Source organism: Haliotis rubra, unplaced genomic scaffold (genome assembly GCF_003918875.1).
Source record: "Haliotis rubra isolate DU_JTF1 unplaced genomic scaffold, ASM391887v1 Scf27, whole genome shotgun sequence".
NCBI classification, from domain to species: domain Eukaryota; kingdom Metazoa; phylum Mollusca; class Gastropoda; order Lepetellida; family Haliotidae; genus Haliotis; species Haliotis rubra.
The window spans coordinates 813,423-828,692 of NW_025766780.1; the positions used below are offsets into that span (position 1 = coordinate 813,423).

Genomic DNA, 15,270 nt, shown 5'->3' on the forward strand with positions numbered 1-15,270 from the left:
AATCTGTAAGCTAGTCACGTAAACTAGTCAAGTTTCATTAATGCTAAATATTTTCTTGCTGAAAGGACAAACAATTATTTCACAGTACCTTTGTTACTTTTATGGGACCATTGATTCTTAGAGTAGCAATAATCCCTTTAATGTCTGTATTTATGTTTATGTGCTCCTAATTCATAACCTCCAAAAACTAACCTGCCCCCTGATGAAGGGGACGCAAAATCTTTAATATCTCATCCTTACTATTTAATGTTTTCAACTCCTATGTATTTAAACTAGTATAGGCAATTCTGTGTCTGAAATATTTTTTGTTTCTATTCAAAATGATAAAAATGCCATTTTAATATATACTGTAAGCCATTAAAAATGCAATTTGACATTCATACTTTCTTTACTCACACCAATTTCAACATATATAAACCTAACTGGCAGATATATTTTGAGTGAACATCTGTGAATAATTTCATCTGAAAATGTCCAGTCAACAACATCAGTGACGCAACAACGACATCAAACAAAGGAGGGGTCACTTGCAGTCAATATCGTGTGTGTCCACCGTGCGCTGCAAGACATGCTCGCAGTCTTTGGGGCATTGAAAGACACACATTTCCCAGGAACAGCTGTTGGATGGTCTGCAGCCTCTGATGGTCTGTGGTCTGATCATGACACAACCCCCTCCAAAACGATCATGTTCAAGGACACAGTTTGGCGCAAGTCTTTCTCCTTTACATTGATAAATCTGTGGACGTCCATCTGCAAAGGATAAGTTAAACCTGGATTCATCTGACAAAATGACATCTGGCCATGTCCTGTTGCCAAGATTGGCCCCATCACTGTCTGGCAAGTCTGTGGCGATGCAATAAGGTTGGACCACGGTACGGGTGACGACACCGGATGTTGAAAGCAGCAAGGCTTCCTTGCACCTTTTTGGGCGCTGAAATGACATTGACTTGTCCCAATTGTCCTCCTTGCCTCATCATCAGCTGTTTGGAACCGATTTCGCAAGTGTGAAACTCGGATATTGCGGTTTTGTCGAGCTGTTATCACAGGTGGTGCACCAGGTCGCGGACGATCAGCAACACTTCCGGTAGCCAGAAAATGTTGTCTGAGTCGACTTACAGTGGATGGATGCACATTAAAGTGCCTGGCAATCATCACATCTGAAGCACCTTGGCTGACCATACCGATAACCTGATTCCTTTCGTCTTGTGTCAAGTGTGGCATTTTCTCACATTGATGGAGTTCCACAATTCCTTGTGCTTTAAAAGGGCCTGGGTGCAGGTAATGCATGTGCACAACGTGTTTCATGAATGTGGTTGTGTTTACGAGAAATGTCAAAGGTTCAGTTTTAAGTATCAAAGTTCATGTGAGAGGAATGCTCCGGGACTCGAACTCGAAATGGGCCAGAATAACAGCCTTTTATCCCTACATCCTCTGTATCGCAGGCAAAAAATCTTCAATAGAACTATTGTTAGTTTCAGGACAACAAATACCAATTGCGTTTTTAATGGCTTACAGTATATATCCTTAATTTATCATACTTAAAATGCAATCCTGTAGAAATTTACAGCAATTATCCACCGTTCAATGATTTTTTACACCATAAACCAGAGATGCAAACCCTCCCGAATTTATCGGAATCATCCCGAAAAATGCATGTCGATTCCGCTATTCCAACAAAGCCACATTCATTCAGATTTTTTCAAAATATAACATAGATATAGATAGTTTACTTACTGGAGGGCTTGGGTCATCTTTGACTATGAATAATGATAATTAACCCATTCAACACCGTAGGCTGGAAAAACGGGCCAGGGAGTAGTCGCATCAAATGATATATAATTTTAGGAACCTAACTAACATATGATTCATTTATTAAATCTATCACTTTTCGCAATGTCTGAAAACACTTAGTACATTTCAAATGACCATACATTATCGACAGAATTAGACTTATAAATTATTTTTCGCAATGTTATTGAAAAAAAACAAAAAAATTCCCCGACACATGCTTCGGCAACGGGTTCGCATCAAAGTTGTCAAAGAGCAAAGTAACGATGTTTCGAGATAATAATTAAACAAATTGAATAAACTGTTTATAAAATCAATAACAGTACTCATAAAAGTTGCTAAACGTACGTTACAACTTACTATTTCCATCTTTTTTTTTCGATCGTGTAATGTAATTCAAGTGACATCTCGGCTTTCATCGCCTCAAACTAAGCGCTCGGACACAATGTTTGATGCTAAAATATATGCATGAAGCATTTTTGTCACAGGTCATAACCTAGCACGATACGTCCACTAAGTTCCATGATTTTCATATAGGTTTTATCCGTAAAACGTTCAGAATAGCATGATTTTACCCAAACCTTTTGTCGGAATCTAAGTGTTTTCGTTTACAAGGACGGTATCCATTGCTGTAAAATGAATGGCTGCCTTAGGTCATGTGCATGATTTTGACTAATCATGATCCTCATAGCAGACTGACAGAAAAGTGTCTGTACTTTACTAAGAAAGTGTAATCCCAAAGATAACATGTTACATTTGACCACTTTCTAAATGGCATTGTGTAATCATAGCTTGGGACAGTCTAGACTACCAGTTGTCCGACTTCCATTGTTGTGGAAGTTGCGGTGGCTGAGCGGGTTAGGCGGCTGATTTTGTGTGTTGGGACTCAGCCCAACAAAAGTACAAGAATCTGTACTATACTAAAAAAGTGTATTCCCAAATAAAACATGTGTTAGATATTGTTGATGTTCAGAGCTTCTGAACGACACCCGCAATCAAATGAAATGCCTCACATGTTATTCGTACGAAGCTTCCAAAACAGAGGTATTTCCCGCTGTTGTATCAAGTTACCGAGCAGAAAGCCACTGATATCGGGAAACAGATGACCATACATATTATTTGAGAAATCTTTTTATAATAATTTTCAGATTACGTAAAAATGAAAACACAAAAGAAAAAGGTAAGGGGATGTTATGTGATGTTACAAATGGAAAACATCGCAGCATTTTTTGCTCCCTTCGTGGTTTATCTGGACATTATAAATGTGTAAGCTTGGATTTTCATTTAATATTAACTTATTTACGTTGTAGTTGTATTGTTTAAATAATATGATAAAAAATACATTCATATTTATAAACAGTAGGATTAGACCTTTCAAATGGTGTATGATATGTTGTAGCAATAATGTTTTACAAGCTGATATTTTCCTTGATAAACATAATTTTAAGCTTCATCTATGACCTCAGAGTTTCTGGGAACTTGGTGTCATGGCAGTAAAAGCCTCTGGTTGACTGGTTGTCATGGGAACTAATGCAAACTGATTCACTTGTCTCCACTTCATTATTGTAGGCTTCAGTTGATTGTATCAGAGTCTCCCTCCAGTCATTTGTGTTATGTTCTATGTTTTTCAAATTTTCAACAACAACATTTACTTGTTTCAAATGACTTGAATCTCCCGTGATTTCTCTGCCATCACTTAATCTTCGAGCGGATATCATAAGTTGTACTCTATTTCTCTTTTGCTGCTTAAGAAGTACATAGTCACCAACTATCATGTTGTACTCAGAGATGCCAACCCCAAAGTGTTGCAAATAGTAGTTTCAAGGATCATAATTAGTAGTTTGACCAAAAATTAGTAGTCAACTAAATACTTAAAATCATGATGGATTGTGAGAAAGATAATATGACACTAATCAAAAGTGAAGCTTTAATTTCACATACCTCCAACAGCAGATTTCCAAATTGTTACTTGCAATGATTCCAGTTCAAATATGTCATTAAAGGAGAATACAAACGAAAACAAAACTTTTGATATATTGTAAAGGAGATTTTAAAAGTCACATTCCGTGATTAAAATTGAACAAACAGTTTTTAAAATAGCAATAAAAACACAAAAACGTACTCTTACGGAAACACCCGACAGTTAATGAGCAGAAGGGGGTATCACGTGACATGATGTCATATGTGCCTGTTGCTGATGGCTTCCTCTTTGATTTTACCTCAAAACTTAAAAGAGTCCGTGGATTCTGAAGCAGTAAAAGATGTTCCTGATGTCATTTCTGAAATCGATGTTAGACCGTATCAATACGATCCGATTTTACATCTTGCAAGACAATCTTCCCCTGAAGATGAAGAAGAAGAATCAAGCGCAACGGAGGCACCGCTTGAGATCAAAATAAATTTAAAAATAGATCATATCATTTAACAAGATTACTATTTGTCAGCAAAATGTCATACAGTTCCAGCCAGCAAACTCACCCCTATAAATATATGACCAGTCACTAAGAATTATTTTTTTTAAATGTGATTACAGTTCATGTTGCGTCAAATGGGTGACTGTAGGGTGTCTGGGATTTAAGAACAAAATAATTATGCTTCAGACGAGGGAAAATAAAAATTGTCTGCTTCAAAAATTACACTGGAATTATTTTGTTGAAAAAAATTAGGATCCTAGTCCTCATTAATAACGTATCAAGTCTCGATACAAGATCCCAGCCTACTCGAGCAGAGATAATATTCGGTTATTCCCCGAAAACTGGTGAATTGTAAAATACTAGTCAGGACAACGTATGTTTCCCCATTGTTTGGTTATGGAAATAGTTATGGTACTTGGTCATAGCCTTAGAATGACATCCTGTCAGCAAATGTAATTTTTAGAGTAAAATTGATATTTTATACTTATCCTGACTCATGCTCTTTGCTTGTCTTCTTCTTTCGAATTTAAAATGTAATTTTTTAGAGTAAAATTGATATTTTAACATAGTGGAACACTTGTATCTCCTTATTTGAAGCCCTTCAAAATAAAATCACTAATTGGTACTCACCACGAAGTTGCTCCCCTTTGTTTCCCCTGGCGGAAAGGTGTCGCCACCCTCTGGCCATGTGCTCCACTCTCTCCTGATTTTATGAGCCCAACACTTGAACTTACAGGGAAATCCAAAGTGTTATGTGGGAGGATGGGAGGGTTAACTCATGAGTCAGGATAAGTATAAAATATCAATTTTACTCTAAAAATTACATATTTTTCCTTATCCTGACTCATGCTCTTTGTTTGTAGCATCCTACGGACACGGAGGTGGGAGTAACAGAATACTTTGGATTTATAATTAGTGATTTTGTATAGATATACTGTAATATTCCCCACGGAACTTCATGAAGGCTTAGACTTAGGATGTTTGTTGTATTAAAACCATTGGTTACATAATGCCATTAAAGGGGAATTACATTATAAATATATTGAACAATACATATATATATATATATATATATAAGTGACTCTGATAGAGGCACTGAAACTGAAGATATCATAGTATAAGCTTAAGGCTGAATAACTTAAGCTGAACATATATACATAGCCCTAAAACTCCAGAGAGTTATAAGCTAGATAAGTATGTATATAATACATATTAATCTTGTGAGGGTAATATTTAACTTTACGCAGGAACTGTCAGTTGCTGAGCGAGGACCAGTGGTCCTAAATGGTGGAATGCCAGAGACATCTTCTGTAGTGATGTCTCTCAGGTAGTGATTAGCAAATACCATGTTAGATTTCCAATAGCATCCTTCCATAATCGTGTTCAAGGAACAGTTGCCGGAAGGGCGAGGGTGGAGGCCAATGCCCTGATCTCATGTGGATTTGATGCTGTTGGTGGGTCCAAGCCTGCTGCCTTGTAGGCACGGAGAATGACAGTCCTTATCCAAATAGATATTGTGGTCCGTGACACTTCTGTTTGATTTGTAGGCTTATAAGGGATGAATAAACGCTTGAGAAATCTTCTCCTTGTTTTGGATCGTCAGAATAAACTTTGAGCTCTTACTGGACACAGTGATAAGTCTTGTGTATCTTGTGATCCGAGAATAGAGGATAGCCGGATGTGGAATAACCTGTCTGGTTGACCTGGCAGTTGATTTTAGCGATGAAATCCCATCTTAGTCCGAGGTGCTTGTGTTATGATTGTCATCAAACTGTATCCTCTCGTAATCTAGAGCGTGAATTTCAGACATTCTTGCTGCCGTATAGAGATAGCAGAAAAAGTGTTTTCTGTGAGAGAAATTCAAAAGTTGTCGATTCCAAAGGTTCATAAACCTCACTCGTGAGGTGTTGTAACACTATATTCAGATCCCAAGCTGGGGCGTGGAACTTCCGCTTTGGTCCTCCAATCGAATGCTCGTGAGTAAGGCCAGTAACTCTGGAGATCTTGTCAACTTGACACCCGCTCTCATGGTGATTACAGAACTAAGCGCCGCAAGATATGTTGATATCGCTGAACCTTTTAAATGTTTGTTTTGGCGCGCGGTAACACAAATAGTCTGCCACTTGAGGCCGTGAAGCCTCTCTCGCTGTAAAACCTTTCTTTGCTGCATAATTTTCAAACTGTGCCACTTGTCGCCGCATTGCCACGAAGTTGAGTAACGTAAGGCAAGCTTGACTGCTTTTGCCGCCCTGGCAGAATATCCTCTTGTTTAAACACATTTGTATACAGTCCATACGCAGTAGTTGGAACATTGCTGGGTTTCGCGCACTTGTTTGGTGTGAGGATGAATTAACAGGTTTGCGCGCTTTGGGTAGCTCCAGTGCTGGTTGACCGATTTCTTGAATTAGTATGGGAAACCACGCTCTGGCCGGCCAGTAGGGCCACCAAAGTGAGTTGTAGGCTCTGTGTTTGTCTGATTTTCTGTAATACTTGAGGTATTATTGCTGGCGGCGGAAACGCTGACGCATTGAGGCCTTCCCATGATAGACTTAGAGCCGCCCGCTGCCCAAGCTTGAGGGTCTGGGACTGGTGACACGTAATGTCGGTAGCTGATTGTTGAATCGCTGCGGGCTTAAAAGGTCTATTAGCCGCCCTAATTGCTTGATTATCTGTGCAAATATTTCCTGTTGATCATCCACTCTGTCGGTGATGGTAGATGAGGCCGAGAAAGAGCCGCCTGCTAGTATATTTCTGGCCCGGAATGTGAACTGCTCTGACATGTAGATTTAGATCTTGTATTAAATCAACAGTTGAAAGCTTAGGTTCAAAAGGTTCAGCGATCTCGCTGAGCCTTGCTTGTTTATGTAGAACGCCACTGTCGAATTGTCTGTATGGATCATTAGGTGCGATTTTGTAGAAATGTGCTCCAATGTAGAATGGCGCTGATTACAGCTTTCATTTCTAGACTGTTTATATGGAGTTTGCATTCTTGCTGATTCCATAATCCTGATATCGCGGTGGTTGGTGAGATGAGCTCCCCAACCTTGGAGTGACGCTGCCTACATATAGATGGGTTTTGAATTCTGCTCTGCTAAACAAATCCCTTCGCAGACATTCGATTTCTTGGTCCACCATAGTAGATGAGGTCTGAGATGTTTCGTAGACTGAATGGTTGTACATCGCTGAGATGCGCTGATGAGGACCTGTAGGGGCCGTGAACTGTAATCTGCCTGTGACAGTCATGTCTTGGGCTGATGTGAGAAGACCTAGTAGGCTCTGCCATTGTCGAAGTGGTAACGGAGAGAGTAGAGCTGGTGGAATGGTCTGTTGTATCTTGAGCCAACGGTCTTCTGGTACAACGATACGGTTGCGATTTGTGATGAATCAATACCTAGGAACTGCAGGTCTTGGCGATGGTACTAGGTCCGACTTGGCGTAAGTTTACTAACCATCCTAGTTGTGTTAGTAGCTTTATGATGTAATTTAACTGTAGTTTGAGATGCTGTGGATCTTGATCTACCTGTATCCCGTCCGCCGAGGTAAAACGCGACTGCGCGAGCCCTTTGACGATGTAGAAAGATGATAATCGGTTTCGCTATCCTCGCGGAATAGCCAGGGGCTGATGATATTCAATGGGAGTACTTTCCACTGGTAATGTAGCCCTTCTAGAGTAAACCGTAGGTATTTCCTGGAATCGGGATGAATGGGGATGCAGGTAGGCATCCTGTAGATCTATGCTGCCCATGTAGTCCATAGGGACTAATCATCTGGCGTGAACTGAGGTAAATGTATCATGCTAAACTTCGTGGTTTATGAGATAATTCTTGTTGAAAAAGCTCATGTTGTAGATGAGTCTGTATTTCTCCGCGGAGTTTTTCTTGGGAACTAGGAAAACTGGGGAGTAGAAACCTGGTTCGACGCTTGCTTGATCTATTACTTCTATGGCCTGTTTGGATAGGAGTGATGAAACAGCCTCTCTTATCTTTGGTAGTTGTTGCTTTGTAAATCGAACTTGAGGGGTTTGATTGTCAGCGGAGGCTTGGCCTGTAGTGGGATAATAAACTGTTGAAGAATGTTGGAGACGAAGGGTCTTGCAATATTCCCCAGTTTTCCCAGTGTAGTTGGAGGCCCACCCACTTGTGCTGGCTGTACTGGAACGGCTGGGGTGGAAGACTCCAGTCGTTCAACCTGTGTTTCAGCTGCCTATAGTTGCGGGAACCTCTGGGTGTCCTGCCTCTTCCTGATCCTCCTCTATAGTTGCCATATGGCCAATTTTAAAAGAATCTTTACCTCTAGAGCTGGCTATCTTCCTGTCTCTTGCTCTTTGTAGGCCCGTGAACTTAGATCTGCCTGAGTATCTTTGTGAAGTCTGACCTAATGACGCTGGCTAGTGTGTCCATCGATTTAATCATAAGGACTTCCCTGGAATCCTTAGAGACTTCCTTGGCGACTTTGTCGATTTTCTCCGCCAAAGATGGATGTTGTCCACCACGGGCTGTATAAAGTGGGCTGTAAAGTTCTCCCCAATTGCAGGAAGCGAGGAGGCCTTGACGACGAAGCTAAGGTCAGTGCTGCTGAAACAGATGTAAGATGATCCGCTAAAAACTGCTGATCTTTCTTTGCATAAGTAAGGCAGAATAAATCATTCTATCATCTTCCGCCGTGGAATCCCGAATCTAGTGATAAGAGTCTCATTGATCGCCCTAGATCTATTTAACCCAAAGAACATACGCCTCGCCATGGTTTCTATATGAGCCAACCTGCGCATCATCCATCTTGTAAATCTTGTTCTTGACATCGCTGATGATCTTATAGTTCTCATCGATGTCCTGGGCTTTGTAGAAACAGTCCATGTTATGCGTGGAGAACTTCTTGGCATGAAAGTTGGGTAGATGTGGTGTCTGAACTTTCGTGAGCTTTCTGGAAAGCTGCATCTAGATTCTGTGGCACTGCCGCCGATCGGGTCAATCGGGGTAGAGTGATCGATCTGGATCGTCTTCCTTCATCAAATACGCCTGGCGCTTGTATTGCCACTTTTAGATGGTGATGAGAGATCTAGGTTATTGACCATCCAATACCGTGATTCTGCATCGGAGAAAATGATTCCTCCATCATCCTCAATACCATCATCATTAACGAATTGTAGATGCTCTTCGACCGCGTAGCTGTCTGTATGTCCGATGAGGCTTGTGGCGATCTAGTTGACTTGTGCGCTTCTATGTGGAGATCTGACGGGTGATCGACCTGGTGATGAACGGCGGAGATCGCCTATGGGATGATTTTCTCGAGACTTGTGAGGCTTAACGCTGATAGCTTCGCGAAGCTCTTCTATAGTCCCTCGATGTCCTTCTAGATGATGAAGATCTGGAATCATATGTCCTTCGCTAATGCCTTCGCGAAGCTTCATTTGCGCCCGTCCGGGATCGATGATATGACCTTCGCGAAGGCCTCTGTGACGCCTGATGGTCCGAGTCCATATCTAGGGATGAAATCGAAGATGGTGATGATCTGTCCCGCCTTCGCAAGGCCTTCGCTAAGGCTGTACATCTAGGTCCTTCGCCAAGGTGGTCTGGGACTTCCTTCAAGAAGGTGACATCGCCTTGGCTGCTACGCTGACGGGGTGCCTCTGGGGTGCTGTTCACGTTGGAGCCTTCGCTAAGGCTCGACCCTGCTTCTGCAGTTTATAGTGGTCCTCCATGATGTTCATAATTTGCCGCATCATGTCTTCTGGGATGATCTGTGACGAAGTCGCCGGGCGCCTTCTCTGCGATGGGGTCCACATCAATAACGCTCGACGCCAGTGTAGAGGCATCAGGCTGCATGGTGATCTCTGCAGAAGTCACAGTCGCTGACACCGGTCGCTTCTTGTGCCGTAAGTCGGGATGATTATCGGCTGATCATCGTAGAGGCCCAATTCTGCTGCTGGAACGATCTCGCTGAGAAAGTTCTCGCTGTCTTCGAGATTTCCCTTTGGAAGTCTGGCGCTGCCCTGGGGTCCTAAGTCTGCGCTTGAGAAGACGCTGAGGCCCTCTTAGACTTGGTCTGCGATGACGGGATGTCTGGGGAGGCCGGTCGCTTCTTCGAGGTAACGGATCATGCGCCCCACGCTCCTCTACCGCAGGGGTCTCTAGCAGCACACCAGACGGGAGAGGGTCGATCGCTAGCAGCTGACTGGATGGAATATCTGGACTATCTGCCATGTTTTGCCCTTGTTTGCATGGACCTATCTGCAGCACGCCTTAAGACGCAAAGATGATATTTATTAAATGCAGAATGAGATAGATTAATGCAGTAACTGCAACGTGAATCAAACGCACGGGCGTAGCACAACTAGGGCATATTACATGGATCAGAGGCGGAAAACGTAATCTACAAATAGTACAGATTTTCATCAACGTAAAGTTAGCTGAACAATCACTTAATACACGTGAATAAACAGTAGAAATAATGATAAATAATCAATACAAATTAGTAAAGGATACTAGCTATACCTCTATAGTAACCTAAGAGAGGTAAAACTAAGAAATTATCAAAGGATATGGTGTGTAAGGAGACACGAGGGCTCTCACATCCTGCTCACTGGGCTAAGAAGGAGAGAGTGGAGCACATGGCCAGAGAGGGTGGCTACACCTTTCCGCCAGGGGAAACAAAGGGGAGCAACTCGTGGTGAGTACCAATTAGTGATTTTATTTTGAAGGAGCTTCAAATAAGGAGATACAAGTGTTCCACTATGTTCGCAAGAAGAAGAAGACAAGCAAAAGAGCATGAGTCAGGATAAGGAAAATTATCCTGAGATAGCGAACTAGCACTTTCCTGATCATGTGACATGTCGTGTTGACAGGATACTATATTGGGATTACTTGGTAAGTGTTAAATATTTTGCTTGGGGGGTAACATTGTGCCGTACGGTATGACTAATAATTCCTGTCTAACAAACCCTCTCCCTGGCCCATCACTCAAGTAGTACAAGTCGGCTTTCATGTCCACTTTATCTATGTTGTAAGTTTTGACTGACCATATAGGATCGGTGGCTCGCTCACGGCTATCACCCTCGTGTTCCCCCGGCTGGTATAGATACCTCACGAGGGCCCTATCTGGTATCTGTTTCTCTTTCGCACGCAATGGAGCAGCCGACTCTGCCACTATTGATTTTAGTTTCTTGCCGGTGAGACAAGTGGCTTCATGGTTGATGGCTGACACCACCTGAGGTAACCGAGCTACCCATTCAGTCGATCGTTTTCCCGGGTTGGCCATCTCCCTCGCATACTGATGTCCGAATAAGAGCTCAGCCAAAGTCCTATTGAATCTCTCAACTATGGCTTGGCTGCGATGGGCTCCGGCCGTGCCACGCCTGACCTTTGTATCGTGTTTGTCTAACAGGTGTGACACGACACCCATGAACTCCCGCCCGGGGTCAACTTGCAGCTCTGTTGGCCACGTCAGCAGACTGCGTTTGTATATGCGTTCGAATCCGCGGGCTACCTGGGCTGAGTCTTTCGCGGTCAAGGGTTCGGCTTCCTTGTAGCGACTGGCCACATCCACGACGGTTAAGGCATACTTGTACCTCTTGTCGTGGGGTAGGAATAGGAGGTCGGCCTGGTGAACGCTATTGGGTATGTTAATGCCGAATTTCCTTCTAGGCACGTAGCGTGGTGCCGGTAAATAGATCTGCCACAGGGCTTGTTTTTCAAGCCACGCTTTGGCTTCCTCCCGGGGATACTCGCGCCATTTTAGCCAGCTTATGTACGGCGCTAGCTCCTTTCCAGTACCCACGCGGGCTGTAGTAAATAGCCTCAAACTTTCTCTGGTTCCGTGACATCGTCGTCGCCCCGACAGGGTATGGTAATTACATATACACCTATGTTCTTGGTTCAATTTTCTCATGCCCGTACGCGTATGTGTTTATCCCATCAATAGCTATCCAACGCTTTGTGTCCATCGGCGACAGGGACGTCTTGTTTATCGTCAGTCCGTATATCCTGTGCCCATCACTTCTAAGCGTGTTCATTTTATGTCTGAAGGTACGGGTCTTGAACAGGGCTTCCTTGAATCTGGCGTGTTTGATGTGTTGTTTAACCACGTACTTCTTAACACCCTTCGCCTTTCGGATCTCACCATTGTCGGCCTTCAGGATGGAGTACATCTTAGGCCTCAAGCCTATGTACTTGGCTATGGGTGTGCCAGCACACTCGTCCTTCATCTTACCTAGGACCTTTTTATTTACCGTGCTGTGTATGGCATGGTCCTTGGGGTAGTCACTGGTGTCATACAAATCGAGGCGTTTTTTCATGTCCTCGTACACGTCCTCGGTTCGAATCTCCATCAGCAGGGAATCCGTGTCAGTGTACAGCACTTCACACCTGTCGTTGTACTGTTTCTTAAGCTCGTTGTAGTAAAAGTCGTACATCAGGTGTTTGGATAAATCGAGGATGCTCATCCCCACGTAAACAGGCCGGTTGAATTTTATGTGGCTTTTCTTCATGTGTAGGGCAACCAGGTCGTCGGTGAATATCTTGCTACGGTTGAATGCCGGACTGGCTATCAGTCTCCTGAGCTTGTCTTCCTCATTCGACCGAACCAGCTTCACGGTCACGCGTTTCCTCAGGTTCTCCATAGTCTTACCGAACACCGAGTTGTTCATGAGCTTGTAGAGGTTTTTCTCAAAGTCACTGGTGGCCAGCTTTCGGAGGTCTGTGTTCATTCTGATGTAAGGCTCCATCCAGGGGCTCTGGTTGAACACGAGCACCCTGTGTATTTTGGTCAGCCTCATACCCAACGACAGGTACAGCTGTAGGTTGCGATAGTGAACGATGTACTTGGTCTTATTCATTAAGTTGGGCACGAGTTTTTCAACGTCTGCCACCCACCCACCTAACAAGTTATGTTGGTACTCAGACATCCAGTCTGGGTTAACCCTCATACGTTCGGGGGCCAGGGGGTAGCTGTTGTGTGATGTGTGTAATGCCTTGGGGTATTCCAAGTCAACCTCGAGGATATAACCTTTGTTCGAATCTGGTGCGATGCTCATAACATCGACCTCGGCCGATACCCACTCGAATCCCCCTGTGGGTAGATACTGGCTCATGGCCCAACCGTATAGGTTGTTGGCGTCGAGGTATAGAATGTGATTGGATGGCTTGCTTGGGTCGTAGCCCTTCACGTATTGATTATTTGCTTTCGCGTATCGTTTGGTTTCCATGGAAATCCCACCTCGCAAGCCTTTCTCAATGAATAGGTGCATGTCGTAATCTGTGAGCAATTCCAACTTAACTACGGTCTTTTTCAGCAAGGCATCCCACGACAGACCTGGGCTGGTGTAATACCATGCGGGGTCGAGTTTATACTGCTTGACACACGTCCGCCTAAACGTCTCAAACACGTCGGCTAACAGCAGTACATCTGTCCTCAAGTACAGGTCGTGATAGTCACCCAGATTCTTACAGCCCAGTTTATTCCATACGTTAATAGCGTGTGAGTAATCGTCTTGGGATATTGCCGAGTCTGTCAGATTGCTGTAAAATTCTCTGATGGGGGGTAGTCTGGTCTCGATGAACTTGGCCCAACCATCCATGTACTCATAGGGGTACACACCCTTCCTCATCAGCAGGGGTCGAGTCTCGGCGTCTGTGTATCGATCGGTAATAGGGAAGGTATCGTTGGCCTTGACCAGACTGTCGAGTGACGACAGGAGGAACTGAACCGAGTCGATGAACCTCAGACCATTCAAACTGAAGGAGATGTATCTCTCCATGTTGTTGGGGATGCACGTCAGGTTGCCGTCGACTTTCGCGATGGCCTGCATGATCAAGTGAGAGTCATACCCTCTCAAGTTGTGAAAGACCACGGGGATGTTTATTGTCTTGGGGTTGATTCTAAGCTTGAGGTTGCACTCGCTGTGAGCGGCGCCTCTATACTTACCAGTGACGTGGCAGTGATCTCTCACCGAATCACCGTTCAGTGGTGAGTCACACACGTGACAATTAGTGCTACAGGCGTGGGCTAGCCTGTCGGCTTGGGTCATACGCATGGGAGCGACTGCATACAGTGCATTCCTAATAATATTTTCTTCCTCCTGCAAACACTTTAGAAACTTTTCAGCCGCGTCGGGACCCCTGTACACTACGGGAGCTTTCATTTTCCCATCACACCGGACGACAACGTATCCAAACCCACAGGCCTCATGCTCTTGTGTTTTCTGTGTGGTTGGGGTACCCCCAACAGCCTCAACTGGTTTGACCAAGGCTTCAAAGTCGGCGTAGATGACATAAGGCACAGACATTTGGTTCTTGTGGTTGTCAAATTTTAGGATATTGGTACCTTCCTTAGGCATGTCGACTCGTATGGCCGTCTGCCCCACACCTTGACAATCCTCCCGGTGGGATTCTAATAAATCAGCTCGGCTGAAACCGTGCAGGCATCGCACACAAAAGTGTTTTTTACCAACGTGTTTCGACTGGTTGTGCAAAGCCTGCTGAGATGTTTTATCCGCATGTAGTGATACTTTTCACCTCGCTGGATCATGAATATATTGGTAACGTGGCGACCCTCCTCCCCCAACACTGGGCTGACCCTGTGCACTATTGTTGTGTTACCTTCGTGCCCAAAGACGTTTATGGCTATATTATTCTGTTTTTCTACTTTGGTGATCTGGGATATGGGGGTTGGTTCATCTATACCATCCCAGTTGAGCCCATCGTCTTGGGGATAACTAGAAAGCCTGTCTGAATGAGTGTCAACTGGATACAAGTCTGCCCTGATAGCTACCCTCAGGCAATCGTCTCCTCTATTCTTGACGTTGACCATGGCATGTTTTTTCTTATAGTAGGGGGCAAGTCTAAGTATGACCCGCCTCTGAACGGCACGTAGTTAGCTATGTCTAGATAGACATTATCGATTTTATCTACAGCCCACCCGGACCCCAAGTGTGTGTAGCGTTCTAGGTATTCTCGTATCTGCTGAAAACTGGTATCGATTGATGCGTCTATGGTCTCTGTATGCGTGATGATTTCTTGTTTACCTCGGAAGTAAGGCTGAACGTACTCAGTGACCCCATTCCCCGCCTGCTTAT

At 43.8% G+C, this 15,270-nt stretch overlaps 1 protein-coding gene across 1 annotated transcript in view; it reads right to left on the reverse strand.

Annotated features, from left to right (window-relative positions):
- LOC124280553 (leucine-rich repeat-containing protein 74A-like) overlaps nt 1-15,270 on the reverse strand; it is a 520,775-nt gene that overhangs the window by 310,168 nt on the left and 195,337 nt on the right.